The sequence below is a fragment of the Anomaloglossus baeobatrachus genome, chromosome 12 (genome assembly GCF_048569485.1).
Source record: "Anomaloglossus baeobatrachus isolate aAnoBae1 chromosome 12, aAnoBae1.hap1, whole genome shotgun sequence".
In the NCBI taxonomy this organism is placed as follows: domain Eukaryota; kingdom Metazoa; phylum Chordata; class Amphibia; order Anura; family Aromobatidae; genus Anomaloglossus; species Anomaloglossus baeobatrachus.
This window is the reverse complement of record NC_134364.1, coordinates 62,693,755-62,711,661: the sequence shown is the minus strand read 5'-3', so window position 1 is coordinate 62,711,661 and position 17,907 is coordinate 62,693,755. Positions and strand designations below refer to the sequence as shown.

Below are 17,907 nucleotides of genomic sequence, written 5' to 3'. Positions count from 1 at the left end.
ACTAGGGACCTTGGAAACTCTGAATTATTGCACTCCTGTGCTCCTTACGTATTGCCCTTCTGTGCTCCTTATTGCCTTCCTGTGCTCCTTATTGCCCTCCTGTGCTCCTTATTGACCTCCTGTGCTCCTTATTGATCTCCTGTGCTCCTTATTGCCCTCCTGTGCCCCTTATTGCCCTTCTTTGCTTCTTATTGACCTCCTGTGCTCCTTATTGTCCTCCTGTGCCCCTTATTGCCCTTCTGTGCTCCTTTTTGCCCTTCTGTGCTCCTTATTGCCCTCCTGTGCTTGTTATTTACCTCCTGTGCTCCTTATTGACCTCCTGTGCTCCTTATTGACTTCGAATTTTCAGATTGCAGTGAATTGTGGCTGAACATTCCCATCTGCTTTGTCCTGTAGAACTGTAAACTAGGGACATTGGAAACTCAATTGTGACTGCAATGTGAGAATTACAATTCATGAGCCATTGGGCAAGTTTTGCTACCTAGTATTGTAACGATACAGTATACAGCAGTGTTGGTTGATATAAGAGTATACAGATGTATAAGGACCCTCGTGTGCTGCCCCCCCAATATAGAACATTATATATATATATATATATATATATATATATATATATATATATATATATATATATATATATATATATATATATATAAAATTGATGGATAGATAGATAAATAAAAAATAAAAGGACTATATATGAGCCGCTTTTTCCCAGCATGATTTTATGATAATTTGTTGGGAAATGTTTATATCATACGTGTCTATATGTGGCCATCCAGAGGTTTCGATGTGAATTTATGCCTTGCAATGGTTTTCTTAGTCAATTCGTTTTTTTAAAGGTTTGGGAAAACTCCCGTCCCTCTTTTCCTCACCCTCCCTGGGTCCAGCACCGAACCGCCGCCATTGCTCCCGGTGTCTATTATTCAACCAATATCTTTCCTCATTGGCTTTGCCTCAGTTAATGTCTCGAGTCGCTGAGCTCAGTTACTGGCTGCAGATAATAAAACATGGAGAGCAGCGCTGGACCTGGGGAGGGTGAGTAAAGCATTTTTTTTTTTTTTTTCTGTGCCTGGGGACGAATTTTTCGAAACCCAACAGTCGCTTTTATTACATTTTTGGCAAGTGTGGATATAGCTGTACATAGTAATAATGAGCAAATCTGCCCAATCTCGATTACGTACAGGAAATAAACATTTTTAGCTGCTATTTTGCCCGTAACCCTTTAGGCTTCTTTTCGGCAAAGTCTTGGGTGGCTACATCCATACCATTGACTTCCATGACCCCCGTGTACATCTGGATTAGAGATTCGTAAAGGAACAAGCGAGAATATAATAGAAGAATGCAATATGTGGTATGATCGATGTATTAGGTCAATGTGCGTCCAATTAGCTGTAATAAAACTTGTTTTCTCCTGTAATTTCCTACTAACAACGGATCCTATTAGTTTCTCAGTGATCCATGGCCAGGACCTCGCCGTTTCACCAGCGCCGGCGGTGCGGAAAGCCACACGGTGAGGATCAGCGAGGATGGGGTATTAATTTGGGTAACGTTGTGATGGTTGCTGTGGGGACTGAGAGCGCCGGATGCAGAATTTTGTTTATTCCTTTCCTTCAGGGTTTCTTTTTTTGCGTTGTTTTGTCTCTTGATGTAACTGTTTGCAGCAATTCTACGCGTGCAGCATTCAGAAAAGGGCCGTCAATGTGTTCACCGACGGGTAAATGTCATTACAAAACACGATCGGGAAATTCTAGCAGCCAAAGAGGACGAGAGTCAGGAAGTGTTCTGCTGTATAAAAGAATAATTTGTGCTAGGAGTAAAAGACTGACGACCAATCAGATGTCTGCTTACATTATAGAATGCGTCTCTGCAAAATGAGAGCTGAAATCTGATTGGTCATAATTAGCTTTCTATTTGATATAGTGTAGTAGCTGAATGTCCTGGATCGTTCAGCAGGAAATATCAGAACCTGTATACAGTGGGCTCCCCCTTGTGGTGGTTGCTGGCATATAGCATATTAGCATATTACCATTTAAAAGGGGTTGTAATAAATTATTTATATATATATATATATATATATATATATATATATATATATATATTTATTTTTTTTATTATTATTTTTTTTAAAGTCAAGGAATGTGCTAAAATGATAACATAACTAATGCACCAGCAAGCCACCACCATAATGGTGCAGCTGATCTAGTCCCCGCCGGTCTGTAGCTACTTCCAGGGAGCTGGTCACCTGCCAAGTACATGACCTCTGTCAATCATTAGCCCAAGGACTATCACCTCCATAAAGATAAAGTATGAAATAAAAAAGTTGAACGTCTCATGTTTCCTCCCTCTCCTAACCTTGCTAAACCCAATATTACCATCTCCGTGTGTGCTTCTATCATTAGGCCCCTCTCTTGGGGTTGGTTATATGTGACTCGGATCTTTTTTACTCCCTACATCCGATCACTCGCTCGCTCATGTCACCTCCACCTCAAATACATTTTTAGAATTTGACCTTTTCTTACCTTTGACTCTGCAAAGACTCTTATTATCACTCTTATTCAGTCTCGTCTGGATTATTGCAACCCACTACTAATCGGTCCCCCTCTTAGGGTACTTTCACACCTCCGGTTTTTCTTCTGCGGCACAATCCGGCACTTTGCAGGAAAATCGCAACCGTTTTTTTTTGCTGCCGGTTGCGATTTTCCTGCATAGACTTTAATTAGTGCCGCATTGTGCCGCATGGCCTTGCGTTCCATCCGGTTTTTGCCACATGCGGCAGATTTAGCCGATGCGGCGGCCGGATGGAACGTTGCCTGGCACGTTTTTTCGTGCGGCAAAAAAAACCGCATCGCGCCGCATTCGGCCGATGCGGCGCATCTCTCAATGCATGCCTATGGCGGCCGGATGCGGCGCGATGCGGCAAATACCGCATCCGGCCGCCGCATGCGGTTTTTGCCACTGCGCATGCTCAGTAGCATGCCGCAAGCGGCAAAAACCGGGCGGGCCGCATGGGAAAAACTTATGCAAAGGATGCGGTGTTTTCACCGCATCCGTTGCATAGCTTGCACAGCCGGATTGAGCCGCAGGGCTCAAGCCGGATCTGTGAAAGTAGCCTTACTAATCTCTCCCCTCTCCAATCCATCCTGAATGCTGCAGCCAGGATCATATTCCTTTCCAACCATTCCACCGATGCCTCTACCCTGTGCCAGTCATTGCACTGGTTGCCTATCCGCTACAGAGTACAATATAAACTTATCACTCTCATCCACAAAGCTCTCCACAGTTCTGCACCGCCCTACATCTCTTCCCTCACCTCTGTCTAATCACCCAACCTATGCCCTCTATTCCACTAGTGACCTAAGACTGTCATCCTCTATAATCCGAATGTTACGGTCGCCGAGAGGCGGCGAGTATCCGGGAGTGGACCCACTGGGCCGTACACCAGACTCCCCTGGAGGAGATAACCTAGAGCTACAGGGATTGTCAGGCGCAGCCCCAGTGGGGCCTAAATACACGGCAGCCAGGACCAGTGGAGTCGGCTTTGACGGACTGGTGAGTGTCTGATGTCCAGTACAGATGTCCTCAGATATGACAGCATGGATGTAGTGACTCAGACGTGGCAGCACAGAGGTGGAAACTCAGACGTGGCATCATGGAGCTAGTGGCAGCAAGCTGGCTCTAAGAAGAGAGACAGGTTGGCGGAACAAGTAACTAGTACCAGGACAAGAAACACAGAACTAGACACAGTAGCGGGTACGCGAGCGGAGAACTAGCAACGCAGTAAGAGTAAGCAACGTTGCTCAGGCACCTCCCCTTAAGGGAGGCAGTCTTAAATACCTTTAGGGTAATAGCTGACCTCAAGGATCACTTCTGGGTAATGGGACACCAGCCCTTTAAGAAAGGGGGTGTGGCCGCACACACACCCTATGGGCACTCCCAGAAGGCCTGCGTGTGGCATGGAAGCAGGAGGAGGCCGCGGCAGACCCAGGGGCAGGAACAGAATGCATGGGACCAGGGGGCAAGTGAGGAGAATGGCACCCTCTCCGGGGCCTTGGAGAGTGCAGGGGTGCTGTACCGGGACCTAGCACTACACTGAACCTCCTACTCCAGTCTCCAGGACTTCTCTTGAGGTGCACCCAGGGCTGTATTTTGCCTTCGTGCTGCCCTAGGCACTTTAAGTGGTCGCGCCCCTTAGTGACAACGTAACACTATGAGTTTTCGCACACAACATCTGTTTAAGGCAGATCTACTCTGTAAAACACTTGAAAAAGTATCAATGAGAAACGAAGGGCACTAACCCCCCCCCCCAATGGGGATCACCACAGGCACATCAAATCATAGCATGAGTATAAAATATTCCCACCACACCGTCCCCACTTATATACTGTGACTGTCACACTGCCCCTAATAAACTACACACTGCCCTCCCTTATAAATTATACCCACCACACCTTCCTCAATTATGAAATATGATCTGCACATTGACCTCACATCATGTTGCCCCCTCCTCACAATGTCCCATGCATGCTGCCCCCTCCTCACAATGTCCCATGCATGCTGCCCCCTCCTCACAATGTCCCATGCATACTGCCCCCTCCTCACAATGTCCCATGCATGCTGCCCCTTCCTCACAATGTCCCATGCATGCTGCCCCCTCCTCACAATGTCCCATGCATGCTGCCCCCTTCTCCCAATGTCCTATGCATGCTGCCCCCTCCTCACAATGTCCCATGCATGCTTCCCCCTCCTCACAGTGTCCCATGCATGCTGCTCCCTCCTCACAATGTCCCATGCATGCTGCCCCCTCCTCACAATGTCCCATGCATGCTGCCCCCTCCTCACAGTGTCCCATGCATGCTGCTCCCTCCTCACAATGTCCCATGCATGCTGCCCCCTCCTCACATTGTCCCATGCATGCTGCCCCCTTCTCACAGTTTCCCATGCATGCTGCCCCCTCCTCACAATGTCCCATGCATGCTGCCCCCTTCTCACAATGTCCCATGCATGCTGCTCCCTCCTCACAATGTCCCATGCATGCTGCTCCCTCCTCACAATGTCCCATGCATGCTGCCCCCTCCTCACAGTGTCCCATGCATGCTGCCCCCTCCTCACAATGTCCCATGCATGCTGCCCTCCCCCTCACAATGTCCCATGCATGCTTCCCCCTCCTCACAATGTCCCATGCATGCTGCCCCCTCCTCACAATGTCCCATGCATGCTGCCCCCTCCTCACAATATCCCATGCATGCTGCCCCCTCCTCACAATGTCCCATGCATGCTGCCCCTCTCCATGAGCTCCTAATGCTGCCTTCCTCTTTTCCATAATGACACCTCCATGCTGCCCCATTCATCATACTAAGACCACCACACTAACGCTTATGCTGAGACCCCCCCCCACACACACACTACCCCACTCTTGATATTGACTCCCCTACATTGCTCCACTCCATACTGAGCCCACACATGCTGCCCCTTCTCCATAATGAGCTCCCAATGCTGCCCCCCTCTCATTCTGAGTCCTTACACTCCCCCCATCGATTTTGTCATTGCACTATCCCTCAACCCTTGTCCTCTGTCTCTAGCATTGGCCCCTCTCTCCCATTCCCCCAGCAGCAGCCTCTCTCCCCTGCCTTCAGCAGCAGCCTCTCCCCCAGCATCAGCCTCTCTTCCCCAGCCCCCCCAGCATCAACCTCTCTCCCCCCAGCGTCCCCCAGCACCAGCCTCTCTCCCCCCAGCCTCCCCAGTTTCAGCCTCTCTCCCCCAGCTTTCCCCAGCATCAGCCTCTCTCCCCCAGCTTCCCCCAGCATCAGCCTCTCTGCCCCCAGCATCAGCCTCTCTGCCCCCAGCATCAGCCTCTCTTCTCCCAGCCTCCCCCAGCATTAGCCTCCCTCCTCCCAGGCTCCCCCAGCATCAGCCTCCCCCCTCCCAGCCTCTCCCAGCATCAGCCTCTGTCCTCCCAGCCTCCCCCAGCATCAGCCTCCCCCAGCATCAGCCTCTCTTCTCCCAGCCTCCCCCAGCATCAGCCTCTCTCCTCCCAGCCTCCCTCAGCATCAGCTTCCCCCTCCCAGCCTCCCCCAGCATCAGCCTCTCCCAGCATCAGCCTCTCTCCTCCCAGCCTCCCCCAGCATCAGCCTCCCTCAGCATCAGCCTCCCTCCTCCCAGCCTCCCCCAGCATCAGCCTCCCTCCTCCCAGCCTCCCCCCTCCCAGCCTCCCCCAGCATCAGCCTCTCTCCTCCCAGCCTCCCCCAGCATCAGCCTCTCTCCTCCCAGCCTCCCCCAGCATCAGCCTCCCTCAGCATCAGCCTCTCCCAGCATCAGCCTCCCTCAGCATCAGCCTCTTTCCTCCCAGCCTCCCCCAGCATCAGCCTCTCTCCTCCCAGCCTCTCCCAGCATCAGCCTCTCTCCTCCCAGCCTCCCCCAGCATCAGCCTCCCTCCTCCCAGCCTCCCCCAGCATCAGCCTCTCTCCTCCCAGCCTCCCCCAGTATCAGCCTCTTTCCTCCCAGCCTCCCCCAGCATCAGCCTCTCTCCTCCCAGCCTCCCCAGTATCAGCCTCTCTCCTCCCAGCCTCTCCCAGCATCAACCTCCCCCAGCATCAGCCTCTCTCCTCCCAGCCTCCCCCAGCATCAGCCTCCCTTAGCATCAGCCTCCCTCCTCCCAGCCTCCCCCAGCATCCGCCTCTCTCCTCCCAGCCTCCCCCAGCATCAGCCTCTTTCCTCCCAGCCTCCCCCAGCATCAGCCTCTCTCCTCCCAGCCTCCTCCAGCATCAGCCTCTCTCCTCCCAGCCTCTCTCCTCCCAGCCTCAGCCTCTCTCCTCCCAGCCTCCCCCAGCATCAGCCTCTCTCCTCCAAGCCTCCCCCAGCATCAGCCTCCCCCAGCATCAGCCTCCCTCTTCCTAGCCTCCCCCAGCATCAGCCTCCCCCAGCATTAGCCTCTTTCCTCCCAGCCCAGCCTCCCCCAGCCTCAGCCTCCCCCAGCATCAGCCTCCCTCCTCCCAGCCTTCCCCAGCATCAGCCTCCCTCCTCCCAGCCTCCCCCAGCATCAGCCTCCCCCAGCATCAGTCTCTCTCCTCCCAGCCTCCCCCAGCATCAGCCTCAGCCTTGCTCCTCCCAGCCTCCCCCAGCGTCAGCCTCCCCCAGCATCAGCCTCCCCCCTCCTAGCCTCCCCCAGCATCAGCCTCCCCCTCCCAGCCTCCCCCCTCCTAGCCTCCCCCAGTATCAGCTTCTCTTCCCCCAAGTCTCCCCCAATATCAGCCTCTCTCCCCCCACCACATGCGCAGATCTCCAGTCTGCATTAGAGACACCCCCATGCTCCTTATGAATTTTCAGCTCTGCGAGCACTTACCTGCTCCGGGGCCCACTGTCATCTTCCTGGCTCACGTAAGTATCCTCTTCTGACACCGGCTTCCATTGCGGTGTCCTCTGCGGCGTCCTGCTGTGAGCTCTGCATGTGAAATCCACACAGCATTGGACGCAGCACAGAGGAAGGAGCTGATTGGCGCGCCTGTGACCTCGGAAGTGCAGGCGCCGGCAGTTCCGGGGTCAATCAGCTCTCTGTGCCCGGCCGCCGCAGTTTGTTTGCATTCGCGTCTTAATTGATGCGGATACAAATAAATGGAGGTGCACCTCTTCCCCCTCCCCCCTCCGAAAATACAGCGGATTTAATGGATATGTAAACAAAAAAAAAAAAAATGGTTTTTTTACTGCTAGAAGGTGCCGCCCCCCCGCATCCTGCCGCCCCAGGCACGGGACCACGGGTGCCTAATGGTAAATACGGCCCTGGGTGCACCAATTCTCTGGAACGCAATAACCAAGAAAATTTGCCTAATTCACAAAAACCACAGTTTTAGGCATGTCCTATAGATGCATTTCTTTAGACTGGCATTTCACATCACCTCACTTATCGTTGTGAATTTACAAAGTTTTCTTCCATATCTGGTCCCATGCAACTAGTTCCACCCTCCATGTACTTCATAGCCGTTTATACCTGTACAATACACACAGCGGCTGGTGACCGGTTCATGCAGCGATATATGAATCCCCTATTGATTATATTGATGACCGGACCACACAATACAAGCACTTTTACCATGTATCGTTTGTGCCCCCCATTTCCTCATAGACTGTAGCCTGAGAGCAGGACCCTCACTCCTCTTGGTATCTGTTGAATTGTGATATTCTGTAATGGCTGATATTCTCTGTACATGTCCCCTCTGTATTGTAAAGTGCTGCGGAATATGTTGGCGCTATAGAAATAAAAATGATTATTAGTATTATTAAAAGCATTAAGTTTTTAATGTCTTTACAGTAAAATGTGCCAGCATCGATTATTTGTCAGTGTTTTGGAGAGCATCCAGCGGCATCGCAGTGGTCTGAACGGTGCGCTCATCAATGCCCCCACAGCATCGGAAAAGAGCAGGCCAGATTGGGAGCTAACGGTGATCCGGCCAGCTTCAGAGCAGCACTTACAAACTCTATGGGAAAGAGCTAGTCAGCACTGCGCATGTTAGTTCCACCACTAATAGACTGCAGGGGTGGGGGGGGTAACATAACAGACAAGCCGCAAACAATAAAATAACTAAAAAAAAAAACCTCAATCCATAATTTCTTAATAAAAATTCATTTGCTGCTTAATTTTATAAGTGCTTACAATTTTACCCCTTAAAAAACTCACAAGAATAATCCTGTAAGGAGGACTTGTCCGGTCATCAAGTCTTTGTGTTCTTGGAAATGCTTGAATGCTCCTTAAAGTAATATTTCTTCAAAGACGTCAATGTTGTTCCTCCGTTACTCAAAATATGAGCACCCGAGCATGGTAGTGCCCACTCATCACCAATCGTCACAAGCACCCGAGCATGGTAGTGCCCGCTCATCACCAATCGTCACAAGCACCCGAGCATGGTAGTGCCCGCTCATCACCAATCGTCACAAGCACCCGAGCATGGTAGTGCCCGCTCATCACCAATCGTCACAAGCACCCAAGCATGGTAGTGCCCGCTCATCATTAATTGTTACAAGCACCCGAGCATGGTAGTGCCCGCTCATCATTAATCGTTACAAGCACCAGAGCATGGTAGTGCCCGCTCATCGCTAGTTGTTACGAGCACCCGAACATGGTAGTGCCCGCTCATCATTAATTGTTACAAGCATCCGAGCATGGTAGTGCCCACTCATCACTAGTTGATACGAGCACCCGAGCATGGTAGTGCCCGCTCATCACTAATCATTACGAGCACCTGAGCATGGTAGTGCCCACTCATCACTAATCGTTACGAGCACCCGAGCATGGTAGTGTCCGCTCATCACTAATCGTTACGAGCACCCGAGCATGGTAGTGCCCGCTCATCACTAATCGTTACGAGCACCCAAGCATGGTAGTGCCCGCTCATCACTAATCGTTACGAGCACCAGAGCATGGTAGTGCCCGCTCATCACTAATCGTTACGAGCACCCGAGCATGGTAGTGCCCGCTCATCATTAATCGTTACAAGCACCAGAGCATGGTAGTGCCTGCTCATCACTAATCATTACGAGCCCCTGAGCATGGTAGTGCCCGCTCATCACTAATCATTACGAGCACCTGAGCATGGTAGTGCCCACTCATCACTAATCGTTACGAGCACCCGAGCATGGTAATGTCCGCTCATCACTAATCGTTACGAGCACCAGAGCATGGTAGTGCCCGCTCATCACTAATCGTTACGAGCACCAGAGCATGGTAGTGCCCGCTCATCACTAATCGTTACGAGCACCCGAGCATGGTAGTGCCCACTCATCATTAATCGTTACAAGCACCAGAGCATGGTAGTGCCCGCTCATCATTAATTGTTACAAGCACCAGAGCATGGTAGTGCCCGCTCATCACTAGTTGTTACGAGCCCCCGAACATGGTAGTGCCCGCTCATCATTAATCGTTACGAGCACCTGAGCATGGTAGTGCCCGCTCATCATTAATTGTTATGGACACCCATGCATGGTAGTGCCCATTCATCACTAATCTCTACGAGCACCTGAGCATGGTAGTGCCCGCTCATCACTAATCATTACGAGCACCTGAGCATGGTAGTGCCCGTTCATCACTAATCATTACGACTCGAGCACCTGAGCATGGTAGTGCCTGCTCATCACTAATCATTATGAGTACCTGAGCATGGTAGTGCCCACTCATCACTAATCATTGAGTACCTGAGCATAGTAGTGCCTGCTCATCACTAATCGTTACGAGCACCCGAGCATGGTAGTGCCCACTCATCACTAATCGTTACGAGCACCCGAGCATGGTAGTGCCCGCTCATCACTAATCATTACGAGCACCCGAGCATGGTAGTGCCCGCTCATCACTAATCATTACGAGCACCTGAGCATGGTAGTGCCCGCTCATCACTAATCATTACGAGCACCTGAGCATGGTAGTGCCTGCTCATCACTAATCATTATGAGTACCTGAGCATGGTAGTGCCCACTCATCACTAATCATTGAGTACCTGAGCATGGTAGTGTCCGCTCATCACTAATCGTTACGAGCACCCGAGCATGGTAGTGCCCACTCATCACTAATCATTGAGTACCTGAGCATGGTAGTGTCCGCTCATCACTAATCGTTACGAGCACCCGAGCATGGTAGTGCCCACTCATCACTAATCATTGAGTACCTGAGCATGGTAGTGTCCGCTCATCACTAATCATTACGAGCACCTGAGCATGGTAGTGCCCACTCATCACTAATCGTTACGAGCACCTGAGCATGGTAGTGCCCACTCATCACTAATCGTTACGAGCACCTGAGCATGGTAGTGCCCACTCATCACTAATCGTTACGAGCACCAGAGCATGGTAGTGCCCGCTCATCACTAATCGTTACGAGCACCAGAGCATGGTAGTGCCCGCTCATCACTAATCGTTACGAGCACCAGAGCATGGTAGTGCCCACTCATCACTAATCATTACGAGCACCCGAGCATGGTAGTGCCCGCTCATCACTAATCATTACGAGCACCCGAGCATGGTAGTGCCCGCTCATCACTAATCGTTACGAGCACCAGAGCATGGTAGTGCCCACTCATCACTAATCATTGAGTACCTGAGCATGGTAGTGTCCGCTCATCACTAATCATTGAGTACCTGAGCATGGTAGTGTCCGCTCATCACTAATCATTGAGTACCTGAGCATGGTAGTGCCCGCTCATCACTAATCATTGAGTACCTGAGCATGGTAGTGCCCGCTCATCACTACTCTCCACATAATCAGACAACTTGTTACTCTATTCGTCATTCTATTTATGTCCACATTGAAGGCATCAAGGTAACTGTAAATTATTAACTCCTACAAATGTTCTAGTCACTTTGTAGAAAACTCGCCCTGCAGGAATTACTGCAGAAAAATCAATCTCATTATCCCTGGAAGTATAAATCTGCAGAATCTCTGCCCAGTAGTGTCAGGAAGGAGCCCGTCCTAGGATCACATGCCAGTATTTGCATATGTCGAGCTCCAAATGTCAACAGTAAATTGCTGTATCCTCAGGGGCTTTGCTGCTGCAGAGTAGAAATGTAGCAGGAGATACAGCAGAGTATGGGGATGAGCAGGAGACATTTATCAAAAGCAGAGCAGGCTGTTTAACCTTCACGTCACCTTGAGAAGCTCCTGTCTGCCGCTACTGGCTCCTATTATGGTAAAAGGAGGCAAATGACAACACAGTCCCAATTCTACACTCCTCATCATGGGTGATGGGAAAGGTCTTATTTTCCAATTAAAAAAAAAAGAATTGATGCTACATAAGTCCCTGTAAAATATCTTTTAACATCATAATTTTTTAATGTATCTTTAAAGCTGTCAGAGCAACAAATCCCCTTCATTAAAGGAATAGCCTATATATACATGGCTTGGGTACCGTACATAGCTTCAGACCATGCAGTGACTATGGGGACCGTGAGCTCAGCACCGGGCCCGGCCCCCGCCCATCGACACAATGTCAGCTGAATCTGCATCTTCAGGATAGGGTACCATTGAATAGCATGGAGGATCAGAGAGCCAGGGGGTCCTTGATCCACCACAATGGCCATGAAAGAAGTATCATGGGTGAAAAGAGGAGGGGGTCAAGAGCCTCATAATTAGTGAACGTGCCAAAGGACCCTCTTCTTGTTTCTAAAAGTTAGTACATTTCAGCCACCTATTGTGCTGATTATATTTTTGAGGAAGGGGGGACTAATTACTACTTTTGCGATGGGACTCTGATTCCTATGTACGCCCCTGATTAGCATGCCCACGTAATATGCCATAAGTATAACAACTAATTGGGAGCAGGGAAAAGGATAAGTGGTGCCTCACCAGAATCCAAAGGAACACAGGTGCCAGGAACAAGTGGCTGGATACCTACCACTCCTTAGCAATAATGGGGCGGGGCCTCAACCAACATAGCTGATACCAGGAAGCAACATTATTCTGTTGGCTGAGGCCCCGCCCCTTCTGGTCACATGGGTATGTCATCAGCACAGGTCCTTCTAGTTACTTTGTAAAATGATTTTATAATAGAATTAGCATAAATAACAAGGGGGGGATTGAGAGGCAGGGAATCACTATGAATATCCACCCCAGCTTTCAGCTGATCGGCAGCTGCTGTCACTCAAAAAGCTGCTAATTTTACAAACTTTACTTGCTTGTGTTTCAAAACCTATACATCCGAGCTGACCACTAATGGTATGTAGAGAATCAGCCTGATAGTGCCAGTATAGCACTGGCTTTAGATCATATAGGAAAATCCTGGTGATTGGTGCGCTTTAAAACTCATTTTCCCAGGAATATTAAACCTGACATCCCCACATGTATACCGCTACAGGGGATCTCAGTCGACTTCATCATCTTTTCCTTTTCCAACCCATGCTGTGAATAAAATGGTGTCATGTCAGCGTCTTCAACACAATTACTGTCAGAAGCCTCCCACCGACAGAACACATGCTATTGTCACTTATATAATAGAGGATGATATCACCTAATGGGCAGTAATAAGTGCGCGGAGCCAGTTATTATAGCCCGATAATATATTATGTCAGGGAGAAGAGAAGTCTCACCGGTGACTATCTTGTATCTGCACAACCAAAGTATGCACAACTGGGGAAATATAGATTACAACTGCACCCAGATCCTGGGCCAACTTGTCAGATGTTGCATTTAAAGGGATGAGTATATTCACACTCACATGTACTGGCACTGACTACTGAGAGACCACCAAAAAAAGAAAAGCTCCCTAGGGAAAAGGTTGGCAATAGCCTCTTCACAAAAGAACAGTCTCTCTAGCACCACCTATTGGATGTAGCTTTAAAAGGAGACTTGCCACATCACATAGACTATACAGCCCAGCCAAAATCTTCCCCCAAAAGGAAAAGACCTCCACTTACAGATATCTGTTTCATAGTTTTTGCTCAAGAAACATTGAACCCTAAATGGTCAATAAACCTTTCCTAAATCACTAGTACAAGAAAATATAAGTAAATTTGTCATATATCTGTTCAAATAAATATGCTTCTTTCTCCACTTATGAGCCATTTCTCTCTCATTCACTATAAAAACCAGCTAAAATCTATGTGATTACAGGCAAGATGGTCTGCTAGTGCACTGAGGCATCAGACTACAGCTGCCTAGTGTAGTCTATGGAAAGATTGGTTAGTGGGGGGAAAGAGCAGGGAGAAAGGTGAGAGTAGGGAAGAGGAGAGAGGGGAGGGAGTGGGAAGGGAGGAGAGAAAATTAGGAGAGAGATTGAGGGAGAGAGAGGAGAAAGTGGGGTGAGGAGAGAGTGGGGAGACAGGAGACAGTGGGGAGAGAGTGAGGAGAGTGGGAAGAGAAGAGACAGTGGGAAGAGAGGAGAGAGCAGGCAGAGAGGAGAAAGCAAAGAGATAGGAGGAAAATTGGAAGAGAGGAGAGAGCAAGGAGATAGGAGAAAATGGGGAGGAAGGGGAGGGAGGAGAGAGTGGGGAGATAGGAGACAGTGGGGTGAGAATGAGGAGAGGGAAGAGAGTGGGGAGAGAAGAGTGAGTGGGAAGAGAGGAGAGAGCGGGCAGAAAGGAGAAAGCAAGGTGATGGGACAAAATGGTAATAGAGCGGGGAGAGAGGAAAGAGCAATGAAAGAATGGGGAGAGAGGAGAGCGTGGGGAAAGAGGAGAAAGTGAGAAGAGTGGGGAGAAGGAGGGAGTGAAGAGAGATAAGAGAGTGGGCGTAGAGGACAGTGTGGGGAGAGAGGAGATGATGGGGACAGAGGAGAGAAAGTGAGGAGAGAGTAGGGAGAGATGAAAGAGGAGAAAGTGGGGAGGGAGGTGGGGGTGGGGGGAGAGGAAAAAGGAGAATGTTGGCAAAGAGGAGAAAGTAAAGTTGTGTGGAGAGAGGGTAGCGTGGGGAGAGAGAGAGGTGGAGGTGGAGGTGGGAGAGAGGAGAGAGTGGAACATGAGAGAGATTCTGAACATGTAATACTTAGAGACTGGAGAGCAGCATTCCCTCATGCCTCTGTGTGCTGTGTATAGGAGACATCAAAGCAGTCTTCACCCACTAGCTTGGCTGCAACTATAAACTATAGACAGAGCCTTCAGAGGGGAAAACTGGTGAAATATGCCGGATACAATTGTGATAAGTAGTGTTAATCTTCATGTATACACAAATAGCATCTTATTTTGAACAAGTCACCTGACACAATATGTACACGCTAATAATAAACCAGTATGCAATAAGCTCCCCCTAGTGGTGGCCGCAGAGGATCTTTTTTGTCAAGTTTTAATTCAATGCAGGGCATTTGGAGCTTTGAATTGGCAAAACAGCACACATTGTTAATAACATATATATATATATATATATATTTTTTTTTTTTAAGGAATTAATCAGCACAGAATTTATGACCTTGAAGATAAAGTGGAATCTGAGAAATGGATAAACTCGTTTGCAGGTAATTTAAAATGTTTTTGAAAAAGAAAAGGCTTTATGGGAAGCAAAAAAACTGAGATCCGTTTAATTTAATACTCTCTAGAGAATATATCATAAACCAATGCGGCGTCTAATGACTACATGGTGACAGACGCTCTTTCAAGTGCAGGAGCTTTATTCTGTTGTCACCAGGTAGTAACTTCCAGCCGCTTATATGTGTAATTGGTTTTGCGGTGTCACAAACAAACACTTTTAAAGCAGCAAATGCACAAAAATGATTTGTGCTCGAACTTTTTGGGATAAGTTAACCCCATAAAGTCCAAGCTGCCTTTTTTTTTTACTGACACACATGTATTATGGCTCAAACATTATTTTTGCAATGGGTTTTGTTAAAATTTTGCACCGTTTGTCTTCTGTAGCCCTTGTGTTGTACTGTTTATTGCTGGCTGCACAATGAGTTAACTTAGAACCCATAAGGGAGCTCTCTATGACACCTGAGGGGAGTTTGTAACTGTCTTATCTGGGGGTTTTTCAGCTCTAACCACATCAAAGTTGATTGTGTGGAAAAACAAAGCGCCTGTAATAGCCATACTGTGCAAATTTTGTTTTTCTTTTCTTCAAATTTAAAGGAGTTGTCCTGATTATTTTCTATTGATAGTCTACCCTAAGGATAGGTCATCAATATGTGATCAGTGGGAGTCTGACACCCGGCGCCCCCGCCGATCAGTTGATCACGCTGCTGGCGTTGGACGGATGTGCACAGTTGCAGAGCAGAATGGCACAGCGCCATCAATTTAGTGGTGGTCACAGCAGGTAACTGCAAATCTACCTTTATTCATTCAAACAGAAGCGGGTGTGCAGTACCCGTCCGCAGCCACTATACAGTTGATGGCGCTAAGCTGTGCATTTTTAAAAGGTATATGTCACTAGACAGACTTCAAGGGTAACCAGATTTTCAAGTAATCTTTAGTCCTTTGTGTGTGTACATGAGGAATAACATTGTAGGTGGCCATTATATCACTTGAATTCTGCATTTTCAACAGTTTTGCTCTCCACATACTCACTCTCAATTTGCAATCCACTCTGAGCTGGTGGTAGACTACTTGCTATGATTTCTCTTAGGCTGGACTCACACGAGCGTATGGCATACGATGCGAGAGCATCGGATGCGATATGCTAATGTCCCCGGCTCAGGCTCTGCTGCGAGCGTGAGCCGGGTGTCATGCGACTGTAACCCGATCTTGCGATCGGGTCACAGCTGTGAAGCTGAGTGCAGGTGCTGCGGAGGAGAGGGTGGGATTAATCCTCCCATCTCCTCCACTGTCAGCCTGTGCGTAGATCGCACTGCACTGGGATAACATCCGAGTGCAGTCCGATGTATCTCTCGCATCCATTCACTTGAATGGGTGCGAGAGATACGGCGGTAGCAGCAAAACGCTGCATGCTGCCGCTTTTCTCGCATCCAGAATCTGGATGCGAGAAAAGCTGACCAACAGCTCAACCTCATTACCTAACATTGGTCAGAGTGCAATGCGAGAATTTCTCGCATTGCACTGGTCCGATTTTCACGCTCGTGTGAGCGTACCCTTATACACAGAGCAATGCAGAGATGGATTCCTGCTCTTCATTACTTTTTAGTACATAGAGACAAGCAGCAGAAGAAGAACATTATACAGTAGTACTGAACAGTGTAGATGCGAGTCCAGCACTGGGGGGGGATAAACAAATAATTTATAGAAAGCAGCAGCATGGAGGACATTATACAGTAGTACTGAACAGTGTAGCTGTGAGTCCAGCACTGGGGGGAGATACACACATAATTTATAGAAAGCAGCAGCATGGAGGGCATTATACAGTAGTACTGAACAGTGTAGCTGTGAGTCCAGCACTGGGGGGTGGGGATAAACAAATACTTTATAGAAAGCAGCAGCATGGAGGACATTTTATAGTAGTACTGAACAGTGTAGCTGTGAGTCCAGCACTGGGGGGAGATAAACACATAATTTATAGAAAGCAGCAGCATGGAGGGCATTATACAGTAGTACTGAACAGTGTAGCTGTGAGTCCAGCACTGGGGGGGGGGGATAAACAAATACTTTATAGAAAGCAGCAGCATGGAGGACATTATACAGTAGTACTGAACAGTGTAGCTGTGAGTCCAGCACTGGGGGGGGAGATAAACAAATAATTTATAGAAAGCAGCAGCATGGAGGACATTATACAGTAGTACTGAACAGTGTAGCTGTGAGTCCAGCACTGGGGGGGGAGATAAATAATTTATAGAAAGCAGCAGCATGGAGGGCATTATACAGTAGCACTGAACAGTGTAGCTGTGAGTCCAGCACTGGGGGGGGAGATAAACAAATAATTTATAGAAAGCAGCAGCATGGAGGACATTATACAGTAGTACTGAACAGTGTAGCTGTGAGTCCAGCACTGGGGGGGGAGATAAACAAATAATTTATAGAAAGCAGCAGCATGGAGGACATTATACAGTAGTACTGAACAGTGTAGCTGTGAGTCCAGCACTGGGGGGAGATACACACATAATTTATAGAAAGCAGCAGCATGGAGGGCATTATACAGTAGTACTGAACAGTGTAGCTGTGAGTCCAGCACTGGGGGGGGGATAAACAAATACTTTATAGAAAGCAGCAGCATGGAGGACATTTTATAGTAGTACTGAACAGTGTAGCTGTGAGTCCAGCACTGGGGGGAGATAAACACATAATTTATAGAAAGCAGCAGCATGGAGGGCATTATACAGTAGTACTGAACAGTGTAGCTGTGAGTCCAGCACTGGGGGGAGATAAACACATAATTTATAGAAAGCAGCAGCATGGAGGGCATTATACAGTAGTACTGAACAGTGTAGCTGTGAGTCCAGCACTGGGGGGGGGGGATAAACAAATACTTTATAGAAAGCAGCAGCATGGAGGACATTATACAGTAGTACTGAACAGTGTAGCTGTGAGTCCAGCACTGGGGGGGGGAGATAAACAAATAAT

The 17,907-nt window shown here is 48.6% G+C and overlaps 1 long non-coding RNA gene across 1 annotated transcript in view; it reads left to right on the top strand.

Annotated features, from left to right (window-relative positions):
* The first annotated feature begins 1,451 nt into the window (after positions 1 to 1,451).
* LOC142258024 (uncharacterized) overlaps positions 1,452 to 17,907 on the top strand; it is a 45,787-nt gene continuing 29,331 nt past the window's right edge. The window contains exons 1-2 of the long non-coding RNA XR_012727699.1: positions 1,452 to 1,513; positions 14,850 to 14,921. This is a non-coding gene — a long non-coding RNA (uncharacterized LOC142258024). The remainder of the gene's footprint in view (positions 1,514 to 14,849; positions 14,922 to 17,907) is intronic.